Source organism: Mus caroli, unplaced genomic scaffold (genome assembly GCF_978045245.1).
Source record: "Mus caroli unplaced genomic scaffold, Mus_caroli_1 scaffold_18, whole genome shotgun sequence".
NCBI classification, from domain to species: Eukaryota; Metazoa; Chordata; class Mammalia; order Rodentia; family Muridae; genus Mus; species Mus caroli.
In genome coordinates this window covers 6,845,603-6,856,260 of record NW_028227273.1, presented here as the reverse complement: position 1 = coordinate 6,856,260, position 10,658 = coordinate 6,845,603, and the positions used below count along the sequence as shown (strand labels likewise).

The 10,658-nt window shown below is 49.0% G+C and overlaps 1 pseudogene; it reads left to right on the top strand.

The window, feature by feature from the left end:
* Positions 1-8,906: 8,906 nt before the first annotated feature.
* Positions 8,907-9,224, top strand: LOC147000348 (large ribosomal subunit protein eL36 pseudogene; annotated as a pseudogene).
* Positions 9,225-10,658: the final 1,434 nt, after the last annotated feature.

The following is a 10,658-nucleotide window of genomic DNA, read 5'->3' as shown; positions in this document are numbered from 1 at the left end:
GTTCTGATGTAGGAGGGTGGGGAAGGCATCGGGAGAATGGAGGTTCCCCTGGGATAGCATGCTTCTCAGGGCAGCTTGGCTTGGCCCTGAGGCATTTTTTCTTTTATGTTATGTCATCTAAAATGGATTTCCACATGTGGCTCTTGAGTACGTGGGATGTACCTGGTGTAACCTGAGATATGCCCCCAAATGTGCAAAATATTAGATGCCAGTGACCAGCTGCAGAAGGAAGTGTAAAGTGTCTTTTCGGTGTTGACTATATTAGAGACCAAGGAGAAATTTTAGATATATTAAGTTAAATATTATTAAAAATAATTTCTGGGCTGGAGAGATGGCTCAGAGGTTAAGAGCACTGACTGCTCTTCTCAAGGTCCTGAGTTCACATTCCAGCAACCACATGGTGGTTCACAACCATCCATCCGTAGTGGGATCTGACGCCCTCTTCTAGTGTGTCTGAAGACAGCCACAGTATACTTACATGTGATAATGAATAAATCTTTGGGCTAGAGCAAGTAGAGCTGGAGTGAGCAGAGGTCCTGAGTTCAATTCCCAGTAACCACATGGTGGCTCACAACCATCTGTAATGAGCATCTGATAATATCTTCTGGTGTGTCTGAAGACAGTGACAGAATATCCACATACATGAAATAAATAAATAAATCTTAAAATAAAGAAGAATTCCACTACTACGACTATGACTACTACTACTACTACTAATTTCCAACTTGAGCATGTTGGCACATGTCTAAAATCCTTGCACTTGGATGTAGAAATGAGACAAACAGGAGGTTAAGATCATCAAAGGCTTTGAGCAATAGGGATTCTGAGTCTCACCCCAAAGTCTCTTCAAGTCTTGGAAACACCCCAGTAGTAGAGCTACACTGATCTGAGAGTCCTCCATGCTCCCTGAGGTGTGTAAACTCAGTTCTAATCCTGGCCTGGGAGAAACCAAATGTGATGAATCCAGAGAGAGCAAATCATAGGGACTGGTCCAGCCAAATCCAAACCAGGCGACATTGTAGGCATCTGCACAAGAGCTGGCAGGGAGACCATTTATCTCAGTAATTCTGCCAAAAAGAAAAAAAGTGAAAGGTGGGCCCAATGGTAGTCTCCTTTGGTACCTGTGTTGTGCCCTTGGGCACAGCCCCTCATTCCAGTAAAATAATAGAATCTAGCTTTCTTACCAACAAAGTTTTTGGAAATAGGAAACCTTCTTTGTTTTTCTTTCTTTTCTTTTCATTTTATTTGTATGTTTATTTTTTAGTGGTGCTGGGGTTAGAATCCAGGGTCCTTGCACAGCCCAGGCAAGCACTCTTTTTTTGAGGGGAGGGAGTGGGGGGTTTAGCCCTGGCTGTCCTGGAACTCACTCTGTAGACCAGGTTGGCCTCAAACTCAGAAATCTGCCTGCCTCTGCCTCCCAAGTGCTGGGATTAAAGGTGTGCACCACCACTGCCCAACTAACAAGCACTCTTTTGGGGGGCCATATCCCTGGTCCCTATATGTTTTTTCCACTGGCAATGATGGTGGTTGTTTGTTTTGATAGAGGTCTTCACTCTGGAGCCAGGCTGGCATTAAACACTCTTTGATGGTCTGTCCTTCTGCCTCATCCCCTTGTACTGGAATTACAGGTGTAAACTACCACACCTAGTATTCTTGTTGTTTTATTTGACAAAAATCTTACCTTGTAGCACAGAGTGGCTTTGAACTCATGATCATCCTTCCCCACCCTCCCTGGTGCCAAGTGAGACTAACTTAGAGGCTCCCTCCAGCCCTGGAGGAACTGATAGCTCTACCCATGTTCTCTCGCTTAGATTTAAGAAGAGGAAGGAGGTGGAGAGGTGGCTCACCAGTTAAGAGCATACACCACTCTTATGAGGACCAAAGAACAGCTCCCAGCACCCACATTTGGCAACTTACAACACCATGTAACTCCAGCTTCAGGAGATCTACCACCTCTGACCTCCATTAGTTCTGGGTCAGGAAGCTTGAAAAATTCTTGTTCTAATTAGGTAAACTAGTCACTGTCATTTAGAGGTGCAGGCATAGCAGGTATGCCAGGCCTGACTTCTTCACCCTGACCCAGAATGCTAAGTTAGCCTCACAGCCTGCCAGTCTGGAAAAGACGTCTTGACATAATGTTGTGGTCATCACATTCCCACTGTATGTGTCACTGTTCATTGAGCTGGCTCACACAGAGTACCAATTATGTTCAAAGATCATATTCATTAGTCACCCATAGCCTTAATGACATACCCAAGAGAATTAACTTATAAGGTTCATTTATCTCATGGTTTTGGAAGTTCTGGTCTATAACCGATTGTCAGTATTGTTTAGGGCCTGTGTTGAAGCAATGCATTATGGTGGAAACGTGACTAAGCAGAAGCCCCTTACAGCACTAGTGAGGATGGAGAATAGAAGAAGAGTTAGGCTCCCAGAGTCCTTTGCTAGGGCATATCTCTCTTGGACCCCACTGGCTAGATGTCCACCACCTCTTTCTAGCACCTCCTGAGGTCCAAGCTTTTGACACATGCCCTGTGGAAGACGTTTGAGGTCCCTACTAAAGAGGACAACTGTATCAAATTCAGCTCTGAGGGAAAGGCAGTGCCTCCCACAGATGGTCTCAGTGCTAAGGTAGGCCATTCCTGTTCATCTAGAGAGCTGTCCTGGTCATGAGACTAAGGCAGTTTTCTTGGGGACTCTCCCAAGAGGGTCCCCTAAGCAGAATTCTGGGGTGGATGGAAGGCAGCTAGCCGAGCGGAGGGAGGAGTGAGGAGGCACTCCAGGTAGGCAGCAGGAACAGCTTGAGCGAAGCTACCAAAGCAGGCAAATACTTTGCCCCTGGCGCTACTGAAACTGTAACCAAACGCGGGAGTGGATCTATGAGGCTTGGCTCTAGGTTGGCATTTAGGCTTCTATCTGGCCTCCAGTTTCCTCTGCTTATTTCCTGTTTCTTCCTTCTCTTTTCCTGGTGTAGTGAAGGTGCCAGATCACGTTTGAGCCTCTCGGGGCCTCCAACTCTTATTTTCTTGCTGAATCCTACCCACACCCCTCACTCCAACCCATGGCCCTCACAGTCTTCACCTGTGACTCATTTGTGGGCTCTTACATGCTGAGAATGTCCACAAGCAACAGGAAGCCAATTCTGATTGACTTCTGGTGGAGAGAGCCAGGCCTTGGCCTGACTCTACTCAGGTGCTGAGAGACTGTCACTGGCTCACTCTTCCTGCTGAAAGTCCAATGTCCTCATCTGGGAAATGGGGTCAGTCAGTACAATCCCTGCATGGTACAGTCCTGAACTAGAATGAACTACCACCTGTAAGTCCTAACACCAGTTGCTTACCTTGTTATTTTGAGTGACAGAATGGTGTATGCAGTACTAATACTGACTATGGAAGCAGAGAACCTAGGCTTGTTTGGGTGGTTGGTTTTGTTGATTTGGTCTGGTCTGGTCTGGTCTGGTTTGGTTGGTTGGTCTGGTCTGGTCTGGTTTGGTTGGTCTGATCTGGTCTAGTTTGGTTGGTTGGTTTGGTCTGGCCTGGTTTGGTTCCATTTAGAGATGAGCTCTTATATAGCCCTGCTGGCTTCAAACCCATGTTGTATATTACTAACGATGACCTTACATTTCTGACCCTTCTGCCTCTACTTCTCAAGTGCTGGGGTTACAAGTGTGTACCACCATGTTTGGCAATACAGCCTAGGCTTGAAGCTCAGCTCTGTAACTTACTATGTGACTTTCAGCAGACTGCCTGGCTTCTCTGGGCCTTAGATTGCTCATCTGTAAAATAAGGAATATGTTTCACAGGTCTGTTGCATTATAAAATATGTGAATTTATGTAGTGTCCTATATAGGATCTCATATACAGGAAATGTTACAAAATCTTAATCATTCTTTTCATCCTGGCTTGGGATTTGGGGTCCCGGGGTCCTGGGGTCCAAGAACCACTGAAGGAAGACCCCAGACTCAAATACTATACAAAGACAAAGGGTGTTTATTCTGCAGAAATTACCAACATGCAAGGGTCAACCATTCTTCAAAATGGTGACGACCCAAGAGGCTCACAGGCCCCTTTGATGCAGGGCTAAGGGAATTTTCTAGAAGGGTTAGGTAACCTCTAATATGATTGATAAGGGGGAAAGCAGTGACATTAGTACAATTTTGATTGGTTGCTACATTAGTCCCATTATTTTTGGTGAGGCCTTGAAGAATTTCAGAGACCAGCTCAACTGTGCCCTCATTATCTCCTTCAGTTAGATGTCTCAGAAAGTGACTCCATTTCAGCCTTACCCTCCCTAAGTCAGGGTCGTCATTGACTAAAGACTCACTCGCTGCCAGTGGCTCCCTCTGAGGAACCCAGTTTGCCTCCCAGGGAATTAAATTTTTTTATTCTCAAGATTTTTGGACCTCTCACGGGTGGTACATGTAGTAGTGGGCAGATCTTAAAGCTTTTGGTGAAGTTAGCAGAGTGGTCAAAGTCCCCACTGGAGGTCAGGGCCCTAATCGAATGTTTCCATCTGCTAGTCAGGGTGTGACCTCAGATAGTGCCTTTATCCCTGGATCTTAATAAAAGAAATTAATTTCCTAAATGGAGACCAGTAAGGTGATATCAGGGATCAAGCCCTAGTCTTCAGGGATGTGCGGGGACTCAAGTGACACAGCAGATCTGTAAGATGCATTATGGAGTGCCCCAAAGCATGCCAGCATGCAGGAATGTCATTGGCCTGGCAACAGACAGACCCTGGCACTGGAGAGGAAAGGTGGGCTGCTTAGAGGAGGGGCATAGTTCGGTATGGTCGGAGGCAGACAGAGTCCAATCCTCTGCCATCCCTCAACACCCCAGCTCCTTGCCAGTGTGCAGCAAGGTAGCAGAGATGACTCAGTTCTCGATCAGCAGTCGCACTCACTGCAGAAACATCAAATATTCATGCTGAGAAAGCCCTAGAAAGCTTCTGCAAAATGCCTCTCTAGGCAGCAACTGTGCCAGAACCCAGGATCAAAAAAAATGTCACCTCCTCTGCTTGGGAAGCTGTGCTGGAGAATAGGACACAGCTCTCAGGAGGGAAAGAGGCCCAGAAGCCTCTGGGAAGTGGCTCCTTCTGAGGGGGCTAAAGGGTGGCCTGGCTCAGGGTAACAGGAAGGACTTACAACTCTTTTTTGAGGGCTCTTAATGAGGTCTGGCATCCACGAGAACCTGGAGAATCTAAAAATGCAAAAGTGGGAGGTGAAGTGCCTCCAGAGGGGTCTAACCTGTCAGGTGACCCAGGGGAAGGTAAGGTCAAGAATAGGAGAAAGCATCAAGGGTTAGATGACTGGGGTGGTACACCTCAAAAGCCTCTGCCTTGGGGGTGGAGGCAGGAGAGCATAAGGATAATAAGGTCATGCTTACCTACAATCAATCAATCAATCAATCAATAAAACTCAAGTTCAAAGCCAAGTTTTAGTTCCAGCCCTTGAGGCAGGGGCATCTCTATGAGTTCAAGGCCAGCCTGGTTTAGATGGCCATCTATGACCTTGTCTCAAACAAGTAACAACAAACAAGGAAAGCTGTTGGACTAGAGTTTATGGTGTGGAAGCTTTCTTTGTCAGTTTCCTTTTCTGTTGTTTAAATGGTTGGGCAGGCTGTGAGGATTAGAGAGGCGGAGGAAAAAGGATGAAATAGGTAGCCAGCCCTACCAAACAAGGGAACCATCAAAAGCCCCAGGGGCACACTGAGCTGGGAAGCCCTGCATTTGTAAGAGCTCAAGGTGTTGGATGAGAATAAGATCAAAAGAAAGCATCTAAGACCAGAGCTTTCCACTGTGGCCTTAGAATAACCTTTGGAGACAAATAGTAGGGCTTGGACTTTCATCTTTATTTGTTTTTATGGTGTTGAGGACTGAGCCCAGTGCCTTGGCATACTGGACAGGTGCTCTCACACTCAGCCACAGGCACTCAGTCACAGGTGCTCTCACACTCAACCACAGGTGCTCTCACACTCAGCCACAGGTGCTCTCACACTCAGCCACAGGTGCTCTCACACTCAGCCACAGGTGCTCTCACACTCAGCCACAGGTGCTCTCACACTCAGCCACAGGTGCTCTCACACTCAGCCACAGGTGCTCTCCCACTCAGCCACAGGTGCTCTCACACTCAGCCACAGGTGCTCTCACACTCAGCCACAGGTGCTCTCACACTCAGCCACAGGTGCTCTCACACTCAGCCACAGGTGCTCTCACACTCAGCCACAGGTGCTCTCCCACTCAGCCACAGGTGCTCTCACACTCAGCCACAGGAGCTCTCACACTCAGCCACAGGCACTCAGCCACAGGTGCTCTCACACTCAGCCACAGGTGCTCTCCCACTCAGCCACAGGTGCTCTCACACTCAGCCACAGGTGCTCTCACACTAAGCCACAGGCACTCAGCCACAGGTGCTCTCACACTCAGCCACAGGTGCTCTCACACTCAGCCACAGGTGCTCTCACACTCAGCCACAGGTGTTCTCACACTCAGCCGCAGGTGCTCTCACACTCAGCCGCAGGTGCTCTCACACTCAGCCACAGGTACTCTCACACTCAGCCACAGGTGCTCTCACACTCAGCCGCAGGTACTCTCACACTCAGCCGCAGGTGCTCTCACACTCAGCCACAGGTGCTCTCACACTCAGCCACAGGTGCTCTCACACTCAGCCGCAGGTGCTCTCCCACTCAGCCGCAGGTGCTCTCACACTCAGCCGCAGGTGCTCTCCCACTCAGCCGCAGGTGCTCTCACACTCAGCCGCAGGTGCTCTCACACTCAGCCGCAGGTGCTCTCACACTCAGCCGCAGGTGCTCTCACACTCAGCCGCAGGTGCTCTCACACTCAGCCGCAGGTACTCTCACACTCAGCCACAGGTGCTCTCACACTCAGCCACAGGTATTCTCACACTCAGCCACAGGTACTCTCACACTCAGCCACAGGTGCTCTCACACTCAGCCGCAGGTACTCTCACACTCAGCCGCAGGTACTCTCACACTCAGCCACAGGTGCTCTCACACTCAGCCACAGGTACTCTCACACTCAGCCACAGGTGCTCTCCCACTCAGCCGCAGGTGCTCTCACACTCAGCCGCAGGTGCTCTCACACTCAGCCACAGGTACTCTCACACTCAGCCACAGGTTCTCTCACACTCAGTCACAGGTGCTCTCACACTTAGTCACAGGTGCTCTTCCACTCAGCCACAGGCACTCAACCACAGGTGCTCTCACACTCAGCCACAGGAGCTCTCACACTCAACCACAGGTGTTCTCACACTCAGCCACAGGTGCTCTCACACTCAGCCACAGGAGCTCTCACACTCAACCACAGGTGTTCTCACACTCAGCCACAGGTGCTCTCACACTCAGTCACAGGTGCTCTTCCACTCAGCCACAGGCACTCAACCACAGGTGCTCTCCCACTCAGCCACAGGAGCTCTCACACTCAACCACAGGTGCTCTCACACTCAGCTGCAGGTGCTCTCACACTCAGTCACAGGTGCTCTCACACTCAGCCACAGGTGCTCTCACACTCAGCCACAGGAGCTCTCACACTCAGCCACAGGTGCTCTCACACTCAGCCACAGGTGCTCTCACACTCAGTCACAGGTGCTCTCACACTCAGCCACAGGTGCTCTCACACTCAGTCACAGGTGCTCTCACACTCAGCCACAGGAGCTCTCACACTCAGCCACAGGTGCTCTCACACTCAGCCACAGGTGCTCTCACACTCAGCCACAGGAGCTCTCACACTCAGCCACAGGTGCTCTCACACTAAGCCACAGGTGCTCTCACACTCAGCCATCTCTCCAGTTGCCTGAACTAAACTTTAAAAAAAAATTATGAGTATAAGTGTTTTGTCTGCACACCAGAAGAGGGCACTGGATCCCATGGGGCTAGAGTTGTAGACAGGTGTGAGCTACCATCTGGGGGCTATGAATTGAACCTGGGTTCTCTGGGAAAGCATCCAGTGGTCTTAACCACTGAGCCATCTCCCAAGCCCTCACTCAAGTTTTTGATTTGACATGATTTCTAAATTCTGATGTCCTTTTAATCTGACTCATTTTGGTGATGTTTAACATCTACGGTCTCTTCAAACATTAATTTAGACCAGCCATGATTGGAGTGATTGGCACCAGGCTAGGTTTCTCATCCTGATAACCATTAACCTAGACCAAATGCATAAGACAACAGGAAGGACTGAACTATGATCCTAGAGGGTAAACGAACACGTGATGTCAGCTCTAAGGATATGCTCAGAACCATAGGCAAGGAGAGGACTTCAAACACAATGGAGGCTTGCCAGGCTAAGTGGGAGGAGAAAGGAGAGCTCACTTAGAAGGCAGTGCCTGTGAGGCAGGACACGAAAGAGAAGTTATGCAGAGGGGAGATGTCCAGGAGGTCACAGGGAACCTTTCTGTCCTTGGCTGGAGGTTGGGCTGAGCTTAAACAGTCTCTTGATGAGGCTCTATGAAACCCAGTGCAGAGTTTTTGTGTGGGCCAGAGGCTGAAAAGAGGCACCAGAGAGTGTAGTGCATAGATTTCAACCAAACATGTTGAATATGGACTAGCTTGGAGGTGGGGGGGAAGACCCCAAGAACTCACTTAGGAACCATGAAAGCCATGTGTGGAATTAAGGATTCTTCCCCCTGAATAAGGGTCATGACTAATATTAAGAATAGCTCAGCTGGGTGGTGGTGGAGCACGCCTTTAATCCCAGCACTTGGGAGGCAGAGGCAGGCAGATTTCTGAGTTTGAGGCCAGCCTGGTCTACAAAGTGAGTTCCAGGACAGCCAGGGCTTAAGAGAGAAACCCTGTCTCGAAAAAAAAAAAAAAAAACCCAAAAAACAAAAAACAAAACAAAACAAAAAAACTCAGGCTTCCCATCCCAACCACAATCTTAGAGCAGCAGCCATGGCCCTGTGCTACCCCATGGCCGTGGACCTCAGCAAGAGACACTAGGTGACAAAAAACGTCAGCAAACCGAGACACAGCCGGCGCCACGGACGCCTCACCAAGAACACCAAGTTTGTGCGGGACATGATCCGGGAGGTGTGGGGTTTTGAGCCCTATGAGCCGTGAGCCATGGAGTTGCTCAAAGTGTCCAAGGACAAGCGCGCACTCAAGTTCATCAAGAAGACAGCGGGCATGCACATCTGCGCCAAGAGAAAGTGGGAGGAGATGTGCAATGTGCTGGCAGCCATGAGGAAGGTGGCGGCCAGGAAGGATTGATAAACCCTCCCCCAATAAAAGATCGTTTCGAAAGAAAGAAAGAAAGAAAGAAAGAAAGAAAGAAAGAAAGAAAGAAAGAAAGAAAGAAAGAGCCGGGCGTGGTGGCGCACGCCTTTAATCCCAGCACTCGGGAGGCAGAGGCAGGCGGATTTCTGAGATCGAGGCCAGCCTGGTCTACAAAGTGAGTTCCAGGACAGCCAGGGCTATACAGAGAAACCCTGTCTCGAAAAAAAAAAAAAAAAAAAAAAGAAAGAAAGAAAGAAAGAAAGAGAAAGAAAGGCCGGCAGGCTCAGGATAGCTGCACTGTTAAACACCTGTTCTCTTATCTGGTCTGTAACCTATCTGTGACACTGTCATTGGGGAGGCATGGAAACATGTATGTTTGCCTGAGGTGAGAAAACTGGCAACAGATCAAAGTTGTTGCCACCAAAATCCACCACCAAAGTCTGACTTGGTGAACCAAGGGGTTTTATTGCAATTACTTATATTATGCCCCAATTCCTCGGGAACCTCAGGAGAGCTCAAGAACTGCAGGGCCGGATGCAATCATGCATAAGAGTCCTTATCGTTTTATTATTAATTATTATTATTGTTATTGTTATTGTTATTACGAGTCAGACTCGGATTGCAAACCTTCCCCCTGCACAGGACAGAAGTGCAACCACGAGCCTAAAAGGCTTAGTGCTTATATATAGCACAGTTTGAAATTCTTTGGATTTTAGGGTGCCGGGGAGTGACAAAGCAGGTCATTTTTCAAACAAGGTATCATTGTTTGTTCAGGCGGCAAGGTGGAATTGCGCGACTGGGAGGAGGGGCGGAACTTTTCCTGACCTAGGGAGTAACTTTATGGTGTCAGCATGAATTAGTGTATTTTACCGCCAGTCATTCCTGCCCGCGACCCTTGATTATCTTCTCAAGGATGTTTTCTTTCACTTTTTTCCCCAAAGACAGAACCTGCTGAACCTGGGAAGTGCTTAGCCTGTTATCAGTGAGAGTGCCAGCCTCAGCTACTCTTGAGGCAAGGGAAGCTACCATGTGTCTATTCTAAAGCAGGCATTTGTGGCTCCTTGTGGGGAGGGGTTTCCTTAAGGGGTGTCTTTATGGAAGCGAGGACAGCAATATTCTGAGGCCAGACTGGGTCCTCTTGGAGCAGACAGGCAGGGGGAGGAAGCCTTGAGCTTGCTGCAGGAGATTGGGGGTGGGGGGAAGAGGAACTTCTGAGAGAAAGCTCAGAGGCAGGCCTCCTGTGCCCTTCACTTACAGGAACATGGCAAGGGGTTGCTTGCAAGAGCAGGAACGACTCAGTTCGTAGGTATACAGTCAAAACCCACCTCATATATGCCAGCTGTAAATCTGGAGCATCCTGTACTTCCTATGGGCAGCTTGGGGCGGTGGAGACAGCCCAGACCAGTCAGCTGCTCTCTGCTTCTTCTA